Source organism: Triturus cristatus, chromosome 9, assembly GCF_964204655.1.
Source record: "Triturus cristatus chromosome 9, aTriCri1.1, whole genome shotgun sequence".
NCBI lineage: Eukaryota > Metazoa > Chordata > Amphibia > Caudata > Salamandridae > Triturus > Triturus cristatus.
The window spans coordinates 113,695,251-113,717,404 of NC_140592.1; positions in this window are offsets into that span (position 1 = coordinate 113,695,251).

The following is a 22,154-nucleotide window of genomic DNA, read 5'->3' on the forward strand; positions in this document are numbered from 1 at the left end:
CCTGCCATCAATCCCATGTGATTAAACTCACAGCTTCACCTGAATTTGGTTTAGACTTTCGAATTTAAAACCCCCACAAGGTGCCCCAAAGAGCACGAGCAAGAAAAGGGAGAGGCAGCAGGGCCGAGACGCCAGGTCTTTCTTTCTGTCCAGGCTCTGAGATATGGTCAGCCTAAAGACAATGAACCGAGGGACAGGCAGCACCAGGGTAAGGGCAGCAGTAGTAACCAAAAGTTAAAAAAACAAATTCCAGGGAGCGATTGGCCACTGAGGCATACAGAAACCTGGGGGAAAGGAAACAGTGGAGCAGGGGAACAAAAAACAACTAAAGCAGACAGTGAAAACATTTGTAAAACCAGTACGCATTTCAAGTAAACAATTCCACAAGTCCTGCCCTTCCATGGTCCGGATATGATCCGATGCACAGGTTAAGGATTAGGTGCGCAAGGAAGGGTTGAAAAAGGAGGGAAAGAGTATAGTGTTGAGGAGGAGTAGAGCGCAGAGCAGATAGAAATTACATTGTACTGCAGCATTTATATTACACGTATCAAACCTGTGGGTCACTGAAGCTCTTGCCTACATAGGCAGCATGCTACACCATGTAGGGTGTGTGGTTGGATGGATGCTTTGTTTGTTTTGATCCTATGTAGGAAGTGTTTCCATGACTTACGTGATGACCCCTGAGGTGCGGCTATCATGTTGTTATGTATGGCTCTCATTAAGTTAAACTGGTTATTAACTGTTGTGGTGTCCTAAATACCTTCCAGGCAAGATACCAGCGCTCTCTGAGAGCCTATAGGTGCAGATCTGCGTGCCTGCTTTGACTGAAGGCAGAAAGCACTGATGCAGGAGTGGGAGGTAGTCAGGGAAGGAGAGGGGATGTTATGCATAGCTCTCCCATTATCCTCTGTCCCTTCACAGAAGATGAAGGCGTGGCAGGTGATTTTGGGGACCATACATAACATAATATTATAGATGGAGAACAGTGAATTACGGGGATGTTTTTCACCTCTGCGTTCTAAGTGACACCATAGACAACTCGAGCTTTGCTCTTGTCTATTTGATGTCACTCAGAACCCCTCGGTGAAAAAACATCACCGTAATTCTCTGTTACCATCTATGATTCTATATATGGGAACACAGCGCTTAGCAGTGAGTTGAGTGATGAAGTGTTAGAGACAGACACGCAGGTTTGTGGTTTCCAATATGCTGGCAGTGTTGTATAGCTCTGCAGGTCCCTTTCTGGCATTTGTAATGATATAGTCTTCTTAACTGTTTACTGCACTGGGATGTCTAATCAGACACTTTTTGTTTAGTTGTGGTCCTGAGTTGGCATGGCTGGAGGGAGACAGAAGTGGTGAGATCTGTTGGGAATGGGCATTTTTATTATCATGCCATATCTGAGTTTGTTTGCAGTGGTCAGATTGTATAGATTGGGACCTGCAGCGGTGGACTATATTAAAGTCCTCCAAAGTTTCCAGAAATCTGTGACAGATCTCTTCAGTTATTCCATCCCTGTTCATTTGGTGATGTTTGTTTTATGGCTGCTCAGTGCTGGTGATGGACAACCTCCTAGCAGATTTGTCCTATGTAAATTTGGAGGTTTAATTTGCAATTTGCTGCTGACCGCTGTGCATTTTGGGTACTGTATTATTGTGAGCCAGAGATGTTATATATGCAACCACATAACTATGTATTATATGGGATTCTGAAATGCCTGTTTAAACGTCAGTGTTTGTAGTCATTGACTTGTGACACACTCAGCCGCTAGTTATAAAGAAAAAACACGAAATCTGACTATAATAGGTGATTACAGTCGAGTTATGATGTCACACTGCTTGCTTTATAAGTCCACCATTTTGGAGCATAGAATAATTTCTATAATTGTTTGCATTTTGCAGTATAGTGGGGAAGAGATAAACCTAATACCCTTCTAAAACTGGAGAGTTTGTTTGTGAACACCATGTTCGAATTTTTGGCCACTCTGTCCTTTTTCTCTGAGGATACATTCAGTGACATATTATAAACTCTTTTCAGTGCACCCCACCAGCCCTTTATACTACTGTTACAATCAAGAAGTAAGCTTTGGGAAACTACATTTGCATCCACATCTTACCTCATACGACTATCACTCGGGGTGGACCCCTTCCCTCAGTTCCTTTCCTTAAACCAACACTCAGACTTGGTTGCACTTCTGGACAAGCTATCTCTCCAAGTGAACCTTCTCATTCAAGAAGTCCATGAACTGCTAGCTCTCTCGCTTAACCATCTGCCCCAGCTCAATTCTCTGAGCTCCTTAGGAAAAATATCCACAGCCCTCTAGAGCACCCTCGGGCCTTGACCAGCATGCCTCTCACCTTATTTCTAGAACCCTACCCCTCCCTAACTCCCCCTCCTGCCCTAAAAGACCGATGTTCGAACTTGTGTCCAGCGGATTGAGGAACTACTTCTCTCTTACTCAACCACTATGAAAATTGACAAGGTCCCTATGGCCCAAATTCAAACCATTCATTGACAACCCACACAGGAAACCCTCGAACACCCACAGAGTCATTGTTGGACCCAGCCCTTCTGGCAGGTTCACCCCGAGACTTTTTTTGCTTTTTGTTGGTGACTTGGTTTGGTGATTTTGGGTTTCTGCGCACTTTACCGCTGGGGGACTCCGCGCATGTGCTGGGGGTGCGGGGAGCAGTGTCCACGAGCCCTGTGAGGCTCCAACGAGGCACCTAAGTTTCCGAGCCGGCGGAGGCTCCAACGAAGGGGGGCACCCGTGGTAGCATACTAGGGCGGCCACGGAAGGCAGTGGGTCGCCCCAACGTGTTCCCGAGCCCAGTGATGCTCCAACGTTAGGGGGCATTTTGTATGAACAGAGCCCTAGGGGGGGCCCCAGAGGCACGCCGGTGTCTGAGCTCGTTCCACAGCTGCCCAGCACTTAGTGGGCAGCTGCCACGTTTAGGTGGGGGACATTTCTCGTTTTTGGTCTGCGCAGCTGGCGCAGCTTGGCCGGACACAGGGCGTCTTAGCCCTGACAAGGCCAGTTGGCCTAGGGACTGCCACAGGTGGTGGCTCATGAGAGTTTCTCGCTAATGTTCCTTACCTGCACCTCTGAATGTTTTATGCATCATGTGTTTTCTTTCAGAACACCGCTGAATGTTTTATGCATCATGTGTTTACCTGCCCGGCACCTCTGAATGAGTTTATGCGTCATGTGCCATGTTCTACACCTCTGAATGTTTTATGCATCATGTGTATGGTGTGTTTACCCCTACAGGTATTGTGATACTTAGGTGGTTGTGTTCCCCTGGTACCGGTGGTACTAGGGAGGTTCTGAGTCCCTGCGCGATAGTCTCCTAAGGTGGTTAGGGTTGCGTAGGTGAGACTTACCTGTTACCAGTGGCTACTGGTTGTGTGCTACATTTTCCATTTAGTGCTACAGTGATTGTATGTGCTATGTTCTAAAGTATTATTCTAAAGAATTATTTCTAAAGTAATATTTCTACAAAAAGTGCTGATTCCTGACAGTGGTCCAGGTGGCCCTGTCTTGTACATATCCCTTGTAAATTCTGCCCGTGCCTGTTGGCACATTGTAAAGTGTGTATTTATTATCTAATGTGTTTTATTATAATACAAAGGCTATTTTTATAGAATACCTTGTGTGGAGTTTCTTTTGTGGTGGGCCTTGGGTGTTGTTGCTGGGTGCGCGCGCAAACGCTTTACACATTGCCTCAGAGATAAGCCTGACTGCTCGTGCCAAGCTACCAAGGGGGTGAGCAGGGGTTATCTTTGGTGTGTAACTTCCTTGCCCTGACTAGAGTGGTGGTTTCTGCCTGACTTTGGCGCAAGCCTTAGCCAACCAGAAATCGCCAGTTCTAACAGTCATAAATAGCGACAACCTCAAGCAAGTGAACATCTCCCAGACTTCTACATCACCCAGGGCTATAAGACTGAAATGTGCATTACTCAATTGTAGATCAGCTAAAAAACATGCCTCAGATATCTTCGATCACATCCAAAACAATGACCTAGATATTATCATCATCACAGAAACATGGCTAAATCCTTCCTCCACCACCATCCTAGACCTTCTAGTACCCCCTATTCATGACATAATCCCTCTAGACAGAACATCGAAACAGGGCGGTGGACTAGCTGGCATACACTGGAACACACTATCTGTCTCCCACATGGAGACACCCTCCCCACCTTTAGGTGAATACCTTTGCCTCAACATCTCTAGCAACCACATCCCAGTATGCAAACTGCACACTTTCTACCACCCTCCTGGCGATAACTTCCTCTTCATTGAACAACTAATGGAAAAATATCTTCCAATGGCGACCCAACAGAATCCCAAATCTACCTTGGTGATTTCTACCTTCACTGGTCCAAAACTAATGACAAAGCGGTGATCTGCCTTAATGCTTTCCTATCTGATCTGGACCTTATCCAATTCTGTGACTGGCCAACTCACAACAAAGGAGAAATGTTGGACCTCATTATTTCAAAAGTCAATGTCATCACATTGGAGGACTTTACCCCGTGTGATTGGTCCGACCATTACAACATCTTCTTCTTTATCAATAGAGAGGCGACAGGGAAAATGTTCCAACCAAAGAAAATTAAACAGTGGAAATGAGACCTCAGGAATATTAACACGGCCTGTCTAGCTATGGATTGTAAAAATGCCTTGTCATCCCAAACTGACATGACTGATGTACATGATCTCACTGACTTCTATGATTCCACTATCTCTGGTCCCATGGAGTCAATAGATCCTCTACAGCAAAAAAATGCCTCCTCAAAAATCTATAACGCCGCAACCTAAGGCCTGCTGAACGTCTATGGAGATCCAAACCCTCCGTTTATCACCTAAAATTCCTTAGTTCGGTTAGGAGTTTTTACAATAAAATAATCAAGACGACTAAGGCCTATTACTTCAGAGTTCAACTCACTCAAGCCTCAAATCGTTCCCCAAAACATTTTGAAATTGTCAAACAGCAATCAGCAATAGCACCCAAGCACTTTGATTCAACAGTCAATTCACTCTCATGCAACTATCAGGATATCTTCTTTATGGAAAAATCTAACCTCATCAGTCTTGATCTTGAATCTAAGAGGGCCCTACTCACATCATACTTAGTACTAGCACCAAGGACATGGCCACCTGGAGCTCCTTTTCTCCCCTCAGTGAAACCGACATCTACATAACTCTGCTGAACATTAACCCCTCTATTCATTTCCGCGACCCATTGCCCCCATCTGTCGTCAAAGAAATCAAGGGTGCCCTTATCCCCGTTTGGACAAAGATTGTCAACTCCTCCTTATCTCAAGGCAAGATCCCAGAATATCTAAAAGCAGCTCAGGTCTCACCCATTCTCAAAAAACCTGATGCGGACAGATCTGACCTCAACAACTTTCTTCCCATCTCCAACATCCCTACCCTGGCTAAGCTCCTTGAAAAATGTGTCCAATCGCAACTGTGCTCGCACATTGAGACTTTCAATCTCTTGGGTCAACATCAATCTGGGTTTAGGAGCGGTCATAGTACTGAATCCGTGCTCCTTCACATCATGGACAACATCCTAAAATTGTTAGACCATAACAAATCCCGCCTACTAATCCTCCTTGATCTTTCCTCTGCATGCGACTCGGTTAATCAAGATATCCTCTTAGCCATTCTGGAACAGGATAGGCCTCTCCGGTCGGGTATTCCAATGGTTCGCTTCCTTACTTCACAATAGATCCCTAAGAGTTAAGGTGAACCATATACTATCCCAACCATCTACAGTCTCCATGGGGGTCCCGCAAGGGTCTGAACTCTCTCCCATACTCTTTAGGATCTTCCTGGAACCACAAGCGAGCGCTCTTAAATCCATGAACATTCTTTTTCATATGTATGCGGATGACAAGCAACTTTTCCTGAAAATCAATTCTTCTGAGGACCTCACCTCACTCAACTCCTCCCTGATAATTACCCAAAACTGGCTAACTGAGAACCATCTCCTGTTCAACACCGCTAACACAGAATTCCTTCTCCTATCCCCTCTTAAACACACCCCCAAGATTGCCCTCTGGATGAAGCATTTCTCTACCTTCAACTGCTCCCCTATTATCATCAATTCAGCTAAATCTCTGGGAATCACCCTAGACTCACACCTGAACATGAAGAAAAACATTAGTATGATGTGTAAGGGCGCAAACTATCAAATGAGGCTTCTTAGAAATCTAAAACCATTCCTCCCTCAAGAGGACATCAAGCAGGTGGTTCAAGCGCTTGTCCTGCAGAGACTAGACTATGGTAGCGCGATGTTGTGTGGCCTCCCCAAACATACCCTGGCCCCGCTCAGGACTTCATTGAATGTAGCTGCCAGACTGATCACTGACACAAAAAGAACCGATCACATCTCCCCAGCTCTAAGATCCCTAAAGTGGTTACCCTACGAAGCAAGGATAGAACTAAAGATTGCCTTTCTAACGCACAAAGCCCTCCACTTCAAAACTCCTGGCTCAAAAACTAGAGCTATTGGGGGGGGGGGGCAGACCATCAAGAAGTGCTAATTCTCTATTACTGACACCCCAGACCTTTCGCAAAAAGAGAGCAAGACTCAGAGCCTTCTCTGGCTCTGCACCGAAGATCTGGAACTCGCTCCCTCCTGAAATCCAGAGAATTCCTTACAGAGTTGCTTTCAAACATGAAGTAAAAACACTCTTAATGAACAGGTTCCTGCCATAAATAACCATTAGTCGTCTGTTTTCTTCAACAACTGTATTCTCCAGTATTGTCTACCTTACCGTACCAAGTAATGCTTGTGCACATCCTTGTACATTTTTATTAGTTTATTATGTTATCCTCTTTTACTGCCTTTACAATGTTCCCTGTTTACCTTGTTCTCCTCTTCCATTACTGTGAAGCGCTCTGATACCCTTCGGGGTCTTGTTCGTGCTATACAAAACTTTTTAAATAAATGATTAAATACATAATCTGATAGGTTACAATGTATATTTGATATGGTAACCTCATTGACAATTGGCTGTTTCATTATATTTTAGGGGCAAACTTACTGTACGTGGATATGCTTTGGTTGAGCCCACTATCTATGCTGATCGGTGAAAGCAGTACACCATTTTATGTGAGGTATTGATGTTATGCTTACAGACATTATTACATGCTCTATAACACTACTCACTAACACTAGTGTTTTTCTTTATTACTATACAACATCTATGTTTCTGGTGCTGATGAATACCAGATTTTTCCAAACATTTTCAAATGGATTGAAATGTTGATACTCAATTAATCTGATTGCTTGAATGCCAATTTTTTACAACAAGCAAAACTCTGAATCTGAGTGTTTGCATTTCAATGATAGGATTCCATCTGTGGTACCAAACACCTCTGGGTACCATTTACTGTGTGCATATTGTACTTTCTACACCCATCACGTCATAAAAGCAGAATTTTACACTAATGGGGCCAGTAGGCCTTATTTAACCAGATAACAAGGTCTTTTTGCACTATTAACACTTCCAAAACAAGTATGCTACCACCAATGCTTTTTGTGCTATACTCTAGACAGGGCCGTAAGTCATTGTGGTGATCCAGTATTCCTCCGAATCTGGGCTTTTAGCATGGTATAAGTAACATTTGTGATTAGAGGGGTCAAATGCAAAATCAGGATATGGAGCCAGGCCAAGGATCCCCAGTATTATTTCTTTTACATTGTTTTAAGCAATAGAATTTTCAGAGTACTGACTGATGGCCATGCAAGTTAGTATGAATCACACAAGTTTCTCAGGAGTGTCGTGAAGATAAAATAGGAGGGAACGATTTACTTAGGGGATGAGGCTAAAGACACCCACAGACCTTACGAAGTCAACAGGAAAAGAGAGTGAATAGAAAATTGAGAGACTGAAGACTCCCAGACCAATACAAATGGCAACGAGGGAATCAAATGGGAGTTAAGACAAGGGAATGACTTAGGGCCTGTTTTAGATCTTGGTAGATGGGTTATCCCATCACAACAGTGACGGATATCCCATCCGCCGGAATTTAAATCCCATAGGATATAATGAGATTATATTTTGGCGGACGGGATATCCGTCACCTTTGTGACAGAGTAACCCATCCACCAAGGTCTAAATCGGGTCTTTAACGTGAACTATGGGAGACGATAAGGAAAATTAAATAGAAATTCATACATTGAGAATTTCTAAGTCCTGTGCAGTGAACTAGATGTTCAGCATGGACCATGAAAACCTTGGACTCATTATGGCTCCACTATCATAGTTAATGGACTCAATATAGGGTTTGCAGATAATGAAGTTGTGGACCAAGGTTGGGTTCCCTGGTATAGTACGAAGACTCTGCACAAAGTTTGTGAGTTACATTCACTATTCGGGTTTGTTGCAATTCTGTGGGCTTAAAGTCTAGGCACTCTAGAATCTTTAAGGCACCATTTAAAAAATTAAAAAATAATTTTCGACTTAAATAATTGGATTAGGACAGGGCTGGGATCAGATTGTGTTTGATGGCCTGGACTACATCTAAAGTGTGTGAACGTGCATCTGAGTTCACTGACATTTTGAAAATGTTAAAGTAATTCTGAGGTATTCATTGCCTGGAACCTCAAATGTCCTTCCACTGCATCAAATTGTGCTTGTTTCATAGGAAGAGAAGGGCCAGCCACCAGTTTCTGAAGAGTAGAACACCTGTGTGGTTTAAATACAAAGCTAGTGCTACATTCAAGAACTGAACAATATCTAACACCGCTAATACAACATATGGTAAGGTTAATAAAGGACCATAATCAACATCTCATGAAGAAAAATGTATATTTACTGATCATCACCTTCAAATCTCCACCTTGCATTGCTTGGAGTGCAAAACAAATGTGTGGTGTATAGAGCATAAACCCAGAATTGGGAACAAAAAGATGAAAGAGTGCTACAGAAAAATCCAGCAAAACAAAAATTCACATTAGAAGTGCCCGATTAACGCCACACATGCATCAAAGTTCAGTTACAACACAAAAAAACTCTATATCATAAAGAATCTTAATTCCCGAAACTAAAAGGCAAAAAAGGTTATTTTTAGAACTTGTTAAAAATCAACAAAAGAGCTTGTTAAAACTCTTGGGGGCATATTATCAAGAACGGCGTTAAAAATGATCGCCGATTTAGTGGCAGAAAACGGCCGCTAAAGCGACGATAATGGGCTTGATAGTATGCCTTTGAGAATTCCAATAGAAGTCCATGTTCTGGTGTCAACATGGGCTTCTATTGGAATTCTCCAATAAACCGCTAAACCGGCGATAATTTTAACGCCGTCGTTGATAATATGCCCCCAAGCCACTACAAGGTCACCAACTGTGAGTTCGGAGTAAAAGCCAGCAGTCCACCTCCAATACTCGAAATGAGGACCAGTGAGCCTAATATTGACAAATCCAAGAATAGGCACAGACATTCACAATACTCAATCTATGAAGAGGAAGAAGAGTGCATTTGCGTGAGGAGCACAGCTGCAGACAGCTGTTCATTATATAACTCTATGAGGTCATCTTATTCTAGAGTACAAAATGTGTTTATAATCAAAAAAGACCTTTCTATATAAGAGGTACTTTGTCAAAATTCGCCAATACTGCATATAATAGGTTTTCTTACAGTTGAAAACATCTGGACTTGGGAGCAAAATTATAGAGTTAGGAGAGCACAAATGGTATTCAGATGTGTGGCAAGTGTATTTTTTTTTCATGAAAAGAAGTAAATATTTTCACACTCCTGACCAGCTTGTAGGCGCATATTTGCATTTGTGGCAGCAAATTATTGTTAAACCCCGATATTAAGTTGAAAAGAGAAGGTTAGGGAGCGTAAGTTTGTTTCATGGGGCACACAGGGAAATTTACCAAATGATGCTTCTTAAGCCTTTGTGTCCCTTGAGAGTAAGTCACTTTTAAGTGGATTTGTAAAAGCCCTGTCGCTTATTACGGCAATGTTAATATTGTAACTATTTCATAAATCGGAAAAACGTGTGCTTGAAAATTTGTCCAGTTCTGTTAGATTGGAGAAAGTCGGTTTGCCAAAGGTACTAATGCGACGAATTTTAGATCCTACAATCGATTCTTTTCAAATCCATTAACGTGTAAGTCTCATAATGGAAAAACGCGTGTTCGGGAGCTCGAGTCACTTTTAATATGGGAAAAAGTGACGTAGAGGCAGCGCTTGTAAATAAGCCCCTATGTGTTGGTGTGGATTTTCTGATCGGGGCTGGCGGATTTCTTGTACAGAAAGCAATTTTGGCAGGGATGCAGCTCTGTTGTGTATAGAAAAAGCAACCTTCCCTCAAGCCCCCATAAACACTGTACTGTAAACAAACAAATGCAATCTAGTTAAAGAAAATCATTAAAATACGACACAGACCGACAATTTTGTTGTTTTTCGACACCATATGTTATGTAGGGGCATATTATCAAGAAACAGCGTTAAAATTATCGCCACTTTAGCGGTAGAAAACTGCTGCTAAAGCGGCGATAATGGGCTTGACAATATGCCCTTGAGAATTCCCATAGAAGCCCATGTTCTGGTGTCAGCATGGGCTTCTATTGGAATTCTCTGCGGCATGTTAGCAAGCCCATTATCGCCGCTTTAGCGGAAATTTTCTCTCTCTAAAGCGGCGATAATTTTAACGCCGTGCTTGATAATATGCCCCTTAGATTTTTAAACTTTTGATACCTTTTAGGTATTTAGATTGTTTGTAATTTAGATCAATTCTGTTCATTTTTTTTCCACTATTATATAACAATCCGAAAGGTAGAGGGTTATTAAAAAAACATGAAAGAAAACACACACACGCTAAACATAGCATAATTTAGAAAGAAACTCAAAAAGACAATAAAGTATCCATACTTAACAAGTTTTATTATTATTATTTTTTTGGCGTTTACATATAGCGCAAACTCAACCCGAAGGTAGCAGAGCACTTTACATGAGCACTCGTTCCATTACAGACAAAACACATTACATTTTTTAGGCACTGGGATATGAAGGGGCTTATTTACAAGCCCCTTGCGCCACTTTTCCCATGTTAAAAGTAACGCAAAAGTGGCGCAAGGGGCTTGTAAATCTGCCCGTAAATGATTTGCCCTGAATCAAAAGATGCTAGAGCCTTCCCAGTTTCAAAGTCGGCTGCTCTAACTGTTAAGCTACGTGCGGGATTTTAGATATATTCTGATAGACAGTGAAAATACGAAGATACTTTCTTTGAATCACTGTTTTAATACCTTGATCGGGAAGAGGGTCAGAGATTAGAGGCTGGATGCAAACTTTCCTTGTTCCCCTTATCCAGTTTACCCCTTTTACTAACCGATGCATAGAGCACACGCACAGTTCCTGGCAAATCTAAAGTACCTTTCTAAATCTGTGGATGGAGGTAATGCAGTATGAAATGCAGCGGCGTAGCAGGCACTGGAAGAGTAGGAGGAGGTCTATGATGTGTTGCAGTGTTTGGGGCAATGCACACACCACATGGTAGTCTCAGGAGATGGACCAGTAGTTCCTTCAGTTTCCTCCTCATCTTTTGATGGTGGATCAATGGGCCTTTGCTCGCGGTAGGGTCTGGGCGCAAGCAAAACAGAGATTATCATCACTGTCCTCCTGAGTATGTTCCGTGCAGAAACAGCCTCCCTGCTCGACTCTGCACTGGCATTCCTGTAGTTGATCATACAGTAATTTGGAAACTTGGTTTAATTATGGATCCAAAGATGTGACCAACACCTGTGTGGATGCCATAATCCATGCACACTGCTATAAATGTGCTCGTTTATTTCCCCATGAGATTTGAGACACCACAACTGCTGGCCAAATCCTTAAGGAATATTTGAGCCCACCCAGATACATCCAAATCTTTGAGTTCATCTGCTGGACACACTAAGGGCCCGATCACAAGTTTAGCGGGGTGGGAGCGGGACCACCATGCTGCCGTCCCACTCCTCCCGCACTGCCAAACCCGTGTGCAGTGCGCCCGCCTTATTACAACTTTTACAGTCAGTGGCTGGCGGTTCTTTGATGGTACCACAGCTTTGCCTATGAAATTGGCACCAAAATGGAACTGTCAAAGGCAGTACCTACACAGCATGGACTGGTGCAGTCCATGTTGTGCAGATACTGGTGTGCAGGCACACAGGGGGGCACAACATGTGCGCCCCTGCATGCACCCCCATGGTCCTGATACAACAGAGAGCTCTCTAAGGCCCCCTTTGTTTCCTCTCTGCCACAGTTTTCATGGAGTAGGAACCGCCATGAAAACCGTATAGTAGAGGGAACTCGTAATATGCTTGGCAGAACGGCTGAAGTTCTGCCAAGCACATAGCATCCTCAAGACCACTGCCCCACCACCAGGGATCTCTGATCCCTGGCTGCTGAGGTGGTGCAATGGCGGTCAGATCGCCAAATTTGTAATAGGGTGATTGGACCACCTGTGCGGATTTCATAGGTTTGGAGGTAAAAAAATATTCAGGCCTTCTATAGGATAAATATGTTACATTCATATTCAGAGACAAGGCAGATTATTAATCTAACTTCAGTCCTAGAATGTTTATTTAGTGTTTATGCAAATTAGGTGACTGTGATGTGCACATGCTTACTCCTGCACACTTCTGAGGGAAAACTATGATTGATGGATGATGGAAATTAAGAGGCAGCTTCTGACAGCATTGGTGGAGGCACTAGTGATACCTCACCTATGGGCAGGCAGTCGGGCATTGGGCTGCTGCTTCAGGGGCACCTGTGGGAGTCTCTGTAAACCGGCCCAGGAGACTTACTGTCTTCCCCAGGCCACTGTAATGTGGCGCCACTATCATTGGCACTCCCAACATGCTGTAAATTGAGGCTCGGGAATGGTTTTGCTTTGGCCTTTGGGGCACTCTCACCTCAGCCCCCTGCCTGTATGGACTGATGGGCCAGAAGCAGTGTACCCCACCAGACTATCACGTTCAGATGCACCCTGGGGAAGCAGCAGCTGTAGGCCTTTCTTCACCCCTCTTGTGCCAGGTCTCGCCCTTCTGCCATGGTAAGCTGGAGAGGGGGTAAGAGAAGTGGCCTCCCTAGGGTCCAGGTGTTGTCAACTCAGCCCAAGTGTCTTTTAGGCCTGGTTGGGGGTTAGGGGCTTAAACAATTAGATAAGGCATTATGGTCAGAGCTGACAGGTTCAAGTCATAGCGTCAGCTCAACATCCTGTGATTCTGGGCAAATCACTGATTCTCTCTACCTTAAATAAAAATGAATTTGACCTTGTGTAATGTCACTGGTGTTCATGTAAATTACTCCAATGCTTTTGGGCCGAGTTCCCACTATATAAAACTACAACAAAAAAACGAAAAAACAAAGCCAGATTCTGCAAAGACTGGACAATAATAATTAAAGAGGACGCTTTATATAAATAATATCCCTATTTCTTTTTAACATGTTTTTTCTGCCTTGTTTTGGTTTAACTATCAAAAACAGATCATCATGGCAGCTTTAGAACACATTTTAAAGTGCTTTTGCCTTTCATTTACCATTTAAAGTACAGACTGGTCAGAGAAAAAAAATCCTGCTTTGTGTGATTTTCTTCCGTTTTTGTACCTCCAGGACATTAAAATAACATCAAGATGGCAACCCTAGCCAGATCAAGTGTTGTGGCCCCTAGGCTATTTTAATTCTCCTCGCCTGCCCAGCCGAAATGCAGTGTTTCTAGTTATACCAATGTCCCTGGCTATAGAAGCTTTAAAATATTTAATTTACCAAACATTTCTCAAAAACATGAGTCCAGCGAGGCTAAGCAGATGGTGATCGAAAAGGACGATTCGGGAATGTGGGCCACTTTTTTGGGAGTGCCGGGCCAAATTGTGCTCCCAATCCTGACCTAGTTTGTATGCATTGATGAGTCGATGCACTGAATGCATCTGTTTGAAGAATAGAGCCTAAGGTACCAGGTTTATCTCAACTGAGGGGTCTGACCTAGAAAACTGTAAAGATGGATGAATTTAATGGGCTGGTCGGTTCGACTTTACTAATGTGTGGACGTTCTACCCTTTTAGTAATGGGTCTGCCCATCCATCCATTGCCACTGAAGGCACTTCATGTGCTGAACTGACTTACAAGCCCAGAGTTTGTCAATAAACACTGAGGGCCCTATTCACAGAACTAACTTAAGACAAAATCCTAAACTTACTACTTTTGGTATTCACAGAAGTTAGGATTTTGTCTTAAGTTTGTCTTAAGACAAACTTAAGACAGACTTAAGACAAACTTAAGACAGACTTACGACAGACTTAAGACAGATTTAAGTTAGGATTTTGTCTTAAGTTTGTGTTAAGACAAACTTAAGACAGACTTAAGACAGACTTAAGACAAACTTAAGACAGACTTAAGACAGACTTAAGACAGACTTAAGTTGGGATTTTGTCTTAAGTTTGTCTTAAGTTTGTCTTACGTCTGTCTTAAGTCTGTCTTAAGTCTGTCCTAAGTTTGTCTTAAGTTTGTCATAAGTTTGTCTTAAGTCTGTCTTAAGTCTGTCTTAAGTCTGTCTTAAGTTTGTCTTACGACAAACTTAAGACAAAATTCTAACTTCTGAGAATACCAAAAGTAGTAAGTTTATGATTTTGTCTTAAGTTAGTTCTGTGAATCGGCCCCTGTGATTCTCTCACTACCTTTTCATTTTCCCTAAACAATAAATAGAATATGAAAATTTGCACCCAAATCTGGGCGTATGGACATAAGTGAATTCTGTTTGGTCTTACTTCCAGGGGTTCACTCACTCTTAGCCGGTCTGTGCACCAGACATCATAATACGAAAGCAAAACAGTCCTGCTTCGTTGGCAACACTGTCATGCACTTCACAACCCAATCCTTTCTTATCTCGTTTCTTTGCGTACATACAAGTGCACAAGGATTTTAAAAGGCAAGGCGAGTTTTGCAATATTACCAATCCTTTATACATTTCCTAGTTTCCCACCGCCTGTCCCACAGTGTAGTTTCTCCCCACTTTTGGCGCTGAAGTCGGTCTTAAGAGGTCCATCACTTGTGTAGTTTTTGCTCACAGATTGCTCAACATTCAGGGCGGAAGGTGTGACAAATTTAAATTACACTTACGTACAAAATGTGTGCACACAGGGGGCATGGTGAGAGTGTAATATTAAAAGCATCACAAAAGTCCAGCTTTTCATTCAAAAGTCCACCAGCAAACACCTTTGTGGCCTGTCCATATTTTTTTTTTAAGTATGTGAACGTCGAGAGAAAAATAAAAAATAAACTTTGCAACCTCGGCTATAATGCCTCTATTTATCCTCTTTTTATCCTCTTTTATGCATCGTGTCCCACTGCTCATTGTGCTATACTAAAGTTCTCTCTTTATCTGCAAGGTCTCCTTTGACACTCTCAGCTCCTCTCGAAATACACGTTTTTCTGTCACTTACATTATCATGAAATCATGTGCAAGATCGCCACCCCACCAGTGACTATTAATGTAATGCTACTAAGCCACGCACTTTGTAGGTAAGTGGGGGTGTTTAATTTAAACGCCCCCACTCACATACCAACTGCGTGGCTTAGTAGCAATAATGCACGAGAATTTGACTCCTTGCGTTCAGTCCACTTCTCGTCCCCTGCTCTCACAGCAGTCTGCAACCTTCATACACTATACTGTCAGTCTCGCCCAGGTACCCTGTCGAGCATTTATTGGTAAATAACTATCTGTCACAAAACAGCATCAATTTCCGATTAACTGCACATTTTGTTCTTATCGCATGGTACTTTTAAGATTATTACTGGAAAGCTAACGACATGTCCGAGTATTATAATTTCTTTTTAAAGGGCATAAGAATGACCTAAGTAATGAAAATGAAAAATATCTGGGCATGTGTAGACGTTTTAGTAAAATGCCATGTCAAAACACTTAAAGGGGGTTTCTGGAGTTTGTAAGATGTTGCAAGGGTCCTAGTTAGAGTGTACACATGGTATAAACTTGAAGGGCCTCGTTATGAGTGGCCCTCAGCAGTATCCCCGGGGAGATACCACAAAAAGCCATTCTCAGTGGCCCAGTGTTTCCAAGTCCAGACTTACCGGTTCTCCAAATGATCTGCTTGGTAATTCCAGGCCTGAAAACACCAGAGCAGATGGGACAACAGCATTTGCAGCGCCCAGTCCTTGCTCACCCTCCTTCTCTACAACAGCTGGAGCTGCACGCACCACCCCATGGCCCACAGCACCGCCAAGGCCACACAGAGGCACCCACTCCCTATTGGTTGAATTCTCTCCACTGTGATTTATTAATTGATCAAAGTAGGTAATAAATTACAGCAGAAATGTGACCGGTCATGGGTCAAAAAATAGGAATATCTGTGTAAAGCATCTAGTAGAACAGGGTTCACAGGTTATACCTTATTCCAGGCTCATTATCCCGTAGCGGCAGTGTTGCTTACCAATGGAATCAGAGTTTACACCCCTCCAGTGTTGCCAGGTGAAAAAACATATTACTTGTAGTGCGCCCCGAAGTAGGGTTAATGAGACATTGCCATAAAAGCCCAAAGTCTAGGTATAGCTCTTAGAAGATAATTGATGCATACTAGGTGTGCCCCACAGAGCTCCAAAAATCAGTTTAATTGTTGGCACTTCGGAATTATATTGTACATCTGATATATTTACTATGTATTTCTTTGCCAATTATTTGATAACATCTGTAAAAAAAAACATTTAACAAAATAAAGTTCCACTTAGATTCATTTAGCATTTCTTTGCTGTGGCTATCCCCATCATCTGTAATGATTCTGGCCTTGATTAACCTTTAGAGACATATCTGCTGCATATTGTGGTTGATAACTCGTTGGAGTAAATGAATGTGAACCAATGTAGAAGTAGAAAAACAAGTTTATCTACTTCTACATTGATTGTGAATCAATGTGTTTTTTTATTGTCTCTCGGTAAGAAGGATTGTGCCATCTACCAGTGAGGGATTTCACTTGTGGTCATGTAAGCAGAAGTTTGCAAAAAATGTCAAAGAGAATCTCCTGTAAAGCTCAGGAATCCTGTAGAGACCACTTCATTGTCATACAGTAGCTTTTGTGTGGCATAACCATTGAGAGGGTATGGACTGCCTGGTGGTGTGTTTGGTCCTCAGTGCACCCTGAGTGCTTATGATTTCTTTTGTGCCCTGGGTGAATTCACATGATTGGTTGGTTTTCCTATCAAACCCTAATTTGATTGTTGCATGTTGCGGTGTGTGAGAGAGGTAGCCAGTCTCCTTCTTTCTGTAGACATGAAAGGAAGCCTGTCCCAAGGTAGTAGGTTCCAATCCACTTTGTGATCCTTTCTTTGAGAGGAGCTGTTGGACCTGTCAGCCTTAGCATGGTCTACCCCCAAACTTTTTGCACTCTTCTTACATTTTTGTCTGATCTCGCTTTTGCTGGCTTTAGGACTCTGTGCACTCTACCACTGTTAACCAGTGCTAAAGGGATTGTGTTCCCTCCTTAAAACAGGATAGGATTAGTTATACCCAATTGGCATATTTAGTTTACGTATAAGCCCCTAGAATAGTAGCACTACATGTACTTTGGGCCAGTAAATTAAAAGCTACTAGTGGGTCTCCAATACTGACGGTGGCACCCACTTAAGTAGCCCTTTGAACATGTCTTAGGCCTGCCATTGCAGCCCAGGTGTGTGAAGCTTCAAACTGTCATTTTGACCTGGCAAAGTAAATCTTTTGCTAGGCTCAAACCTTTCTTTCTAAAATATATGTCACTCCTAGTGTAGGCCCTCAACAGTCCAGAGGGCAGGGTGCCTTGTTTTTAAAAAGTAGGACATGCACTTTTAAGTTCTACATGTCCTGGTAATGAAAAACTCTTAAATACGTTTTTCGCTATTGCATACCTTTCTCCCCCATAAGATAACGTTGGCGTTGCTGTATTACATTTTATAAGAGTAAATTCCAAATGGGAAGAGATAAACAGTTCATGTTTGGTATCTCTGGAATCACAATGGTAAGTCTTAACTTATGATGAAGGTGGATTTTAAATTGAAGTTCTGAAAATGCAATTTTTAGAAAGTTGCAAAAAGAGACATTGATGGACGGAATGCTGAACAATGTCAAACATTCACCCCCAAAACAGAGATCTGGTACTAAATACATCGATTTTCTGCTCACTATGCCATTCCAGTTTGGACCCAGCAATATGCAAATCAATCTTGACCCTGCTTCTCGGGAAACAGCCCAGCCCGAACTGCCTGGCCAGGTCCTCCCTAGTCTGGAAACAAGCATCAAGGGACTGGTTTTGGGATATCATCCCTCATCAGCAAGACTAGCTTGACTCCAGTGGCATTGAGAGCACGAGACTCACATCTGGGCATACCTGTCCCAGGCTAGCTTGATTCCAGTTGCATTGTGAGCATAGGACCCACATCTGGGCATAGCCGTCCCACTCACGGTGATAAATGAAAAAAGACCAATTGATGGACGGAATGCTGAACAATGTCAAACATTCACCCCAGTACAGAGATCTGGGCCTAAATCCATCGTTTATAGGCTCACCATGCCAATCCAGTTTGTACCCAGCCGTTTGCCAATAAGTCTTAACCCTGCTCCCCCGGAAACAGTCCAGCCCAAACTGCCTGGCTAAGTCCTCCCTGGACCAGAAACAAGCATCCTGGGACCGGTTTTGGGATATCATCCCTCATCAGCCAGACTAGCTTGACTCCAGTGGCATTGAGAGCACGAGACTCACATCTGGGCATACCTGTCCCACTCAGGTTGACAAATGTGAAAAGAACAATTGATGAATGGAAGGCTGACTGAAAACAAGCATCCTAGGACCAGTTTTGGGGTATCACCTTCATCAGCCAGGCTAGCTTGACTCCAGTGGTATGGTGAGCAAACATTAACCATCAGTACAGAGATCTGGACCTAAATCCATCATTTGTTTTATCTCTTTGCCATTCCAGTTTGGATTCAGCCTTATGCAAATCAGTCTTGACCCTTGGAAGTTGTCTTAAGGTTCTTTTCCAGCCTCTGTGGATCAAGAAAAAACTCTTCTTTGCTGCGTTGGTGCAACCCCAAGCAGAACCAAAGTATCTCCACTAATGTGTGGATTAGACCCATCACAAAGTCTAGCTTCGCCGCTGCAGCCTGTGTTGTCTTTAGAACTGCCGCATATCTCATCGATTGCAGCCTCAACAATGATGCCAGACTCCACATCGCAGTCTCGTAGTATCTTGTGACCAACGAATCACCCTGACTGCACAATGCATCCTAAATCCGAACTTCCCGTAGCAAGTCCTAATCAACAGGATTCTCGACGTTGATGAAACAGAACCTAGCAGCGCAGGCTCGCTGCGTCTTGGAAATGATTCATTGCTTTGGCTGTGCGACGCATCTTCAACAAGGATCCATGCAATGCTCCACAAACCCAGATTTAAGGTGTTTTGTGTTCAGCTGGCCTAATTAGGAACCTGGAGCCGGCCTGCGCTCCATCGCAGTCGGCCTGAATCTGTGACTTTGTCTCAGCCTGGTACGACCAAATAGCCACAGTTGGTGCTTTACACCTGTCGTTTTGGTCTTGTTTTATTTATTAAAAATCACTCTATGTTTCCAATACTGTAGGTGCGTTTTCACTGTGTTACCATTTGAAGTGTTACACAAATACTTTACACATTGTTTCTAAGTTAAACCTGACTGCTCTGTGCCAAGCTACTGGAGGGTTGAGCACAGTTTAATTTAGGGTTTGCTGGTGACTTCGACCTGAGAAGAATTGTGATTGCTGCTTGAGAAGGGGTTCACCTCTCTCAACCAGCTACCCATTTTCTTACAGGAGCTATCAAATCATATTTTTTGTGTCAGAGACACTTTGAAAGCTATCCACATTGCCACTCTCTTTTTGCCAATCAATGACTTCATGAAGGTAAAATTCTTGGGGGAAAGGGAGAAGCCAGAAAATTAAAATACCCCCCACGTCAAGCCAAAACTCTTATGGTACCAAGCCAATGAAGTGAGTCACTAAACCCCCTCTCCCCCCACCTCCAGAGGACCTCTCTTGTCTGTTCCATCCAGGCATCTATCAATTCATCCTTTCATCCTTCGATCCATCTAATATCCACTATTTCACCTTTACATTCTGTCATCCATTCATCCTTTCATCTATCATTCATTCTTCCACCATTCCATCCAGCCACCCATCCCTATACAAACCTATCCATCCATCTCCAGACCTATCCATCAAACCTATCCATCCATCATCCATCCATCCATCCATCCATCCATCCATCCATCCATCCATCCATCCATCCATCCATCCATCCATCCATCCATCCATCCATCCATCCATCCACCATTTCACTTGTCCATCCACCCTTTCAGTTATTCATCCATCCATCCATTCACCCTTTCACTCCATCCACCTATCCATCTACGCTTTCACTCCATCCACTCATCATCACTTTCACTAATCCATCCTTGCACTCTTCCTTTCACTCAACTCACCCTTACTTTTACTCTTTATTCATCCATACATCCACCCTTTCACTCATCTGTCCATCCATTCATCCTTTATTTCCCTCACCAAACCTTTTTTTACTCATTCATCCATCCACCTCTCTTTCACTTATCCATCCATCCACCCTTTCATCCATCTATCTATACACCCTCTTTCACTCATCCATCCATTCTTTCACTCATCTATCCTTCCTTTCACTCATCCATCCATCTTTTCACTCATCCATCCATCCGAGGAGTAGCCCCACTTGGCCCCCTTAGTTAGTCTACTGCTGGTGATAGGCCTCATAGAGCAGACCCCTCTTAGATCAGACAAATTTAACTGCTTAATCATTCCTCTCCCCCGCTAGTGCTACCAGCTTCATGCACCCGCAGGTAGCCCAAGATTGGGCCCCAAAAATGTTTGGGCCGAGCAAAAGGCAGGACCAGTTCAGTATAGAGATCCAGCTGTTTGTTACAATAGTGGTCTCCTACAATGCTGCTACGTACAATACAGAAATAAAATTGGATGTGCTAGAGGCAGAAAGAGCTTATCCCAAGTGTGAGTAGGTGCGGCTCCTGCGGGACGACCAGGACAACCGCTCTTGCCACCCACTCAACCTGTAAAATAAAAAGACAATCGAGGGAAGTATGTGGCCGACTCCCCAAAAAGTCAGTGAGGGATGTTAATTGTTGATTATGATATTAATCACCCCAGGTGACAAGGCCCCATTCATTGGGTTGGGCAATTGCTTCCAGCTCATGTGTGACAGGGAGGAGCGAGTGATGGTGGAGCAGGTGAAAATTCAACTACTGCTAGCCCATGTGTCTGGTCAATTTGGATAAGGCTCATGCAGTTCAGGTCACCATCTCCATTGTAAATGAAACGTGGGGATCCTGAGCAAGGAGCATTGATACCAGTGTTAATAGATGGGCTATGTGGGGTTCTTACGTTACCGCGTTCGGGTTCTTTGCACGGAACCTGGAATGAAGGTTCCGTGCAGGGAATGTGGAGCGGTCAGGGTTGGCAGTTGCTGCCGGGGAATCCGAGTGTCTGGACCGCATTAAAGAAGCTCTTCTACACTTACCTGTTCCGTCCTTTTCGTCTTCTTTTCATTGGCGACGGGCTGGTCCAGCTCTCAGTTCCCCTCCATTTGTCCGGTGATGTGGTTTTCCTGCCTGCACTCCTGGGTGACGAAGAATCGTCGAAGTTGAGTCTGGTCAAGCTTGGATGATCGCTGGACTTGGAATGCCTCCTGTTTTTCTCCAATCTCATCTTCGCCGGTGAGATTATTTTGTTTTTTTTTCTTTGCCTCTTCTGTTCCTCGGCGCGTAGATCGGCGCGCGGCGTATGTCTGAGCGTCACGTTCTGACGTCCTTCGTCTCCTTGCGTACTGTTGCCTTGGCAACCTGGAGTTACGAGGCATGCGCTTTGATTAGAAGCAGCGCGTCTTGCCCTTCGTCTCCTTGTGTACTGTTGCCTTGGTAATCTGGAGTTATGTGTCATGCGCTTTGATTTGAAGCAGCGCGTGTAGCCCAGCTACTCGAAGTGTTTTGATGGCACACGGGTCAATTTGAAAGCTTCAGAATTTTAAGCTTTGTGCTATGTACATGAAAGCACCTTCCTTGAAATATGAAATTTACAGTTATGTGCACATGTAGT